Here is an 899-nt window from a genome sequence, read left to right as displayed (position 1 = left end):
TCCTTTTGGGATTTTATTTTTCCTTCATTGTTAATACTCACACAAAAGATTTTCCCAAATTTTACACAACAAACCTTCATGTGATGAATTTTACTAAAATATCATGTTTAAACACTTGTAATTTATGAAATGAAATTACTGCTGAAACAATTAAGTTATTGTTGAAATGGTATTTAAAGATTTTTGCTCACAAACATTATTATGAATAAATTTTACTCACTTTTTTTCTCCAAATTAAGCACAAAAAATATGTATTTTAAATATGTTTTAAGTCCATGTGTCTTGCAATTTGATTTCTAGTTATACATTTTAATTTTGTTGATTTTGCTATTTAATAATTGTATAAGCTCTTATGAACATAGCCAACCTTTTAACGTTTATCTTACTATGTATGTGAGAAACCATGGAATTGCCTAAAGGTTTCATTCTGGAAAGGTGGGATAATCTTTTGTCCTCTTAGCCTATCAGAAAATTGGAAATGAATAAGCACCAACAAAGTTTGATAAGATTGTTCAATAAGTAATAAAACTTGATGTAATCCAGTATGAGGATAAATGTAGGGTCCACAGTTGTTTCAAGGTTATGATAGAGCAGCTTCATCCCAACAACAAATATTTCAGCTGCCATTTTGGGAGTGAACATGAGAACAAAATTATTTACACTGAAAGTAGATTTTCATGTTGTGACATCATAACCTAGTTGCTGTGCATTGAATATTGTATACTGTGTAAGAGGCTTCCTTCTGATATGATAGAGCCCTTTACTACAGATCTGTTGCAGTTTGTATTTTTTTTTTACTTTGACCCCCCTCTTCCCACACACAGGAGAAATTTAAATGCTCTTTTGCATAAGTATTTATCTTTTTACTTCCTTTTACATAAAAAAGAAGGGATTGTATT

This window comes from Uloborus diversus, chromosome 6, assembly GCF_026930045.1.
Source record: "Uloborus diversus isolate 005 chromosome 6, Udiv.v.3.1, whole genome shotgun sequence".
NCBI lineage: Eukaryota > Metazoa > Arthropoda > Arachnida > Araneae > Uloboridae > Uloborus > Uloborus diversus.
Note: the sequence above shows the minus strand (reverse complement) of the source record.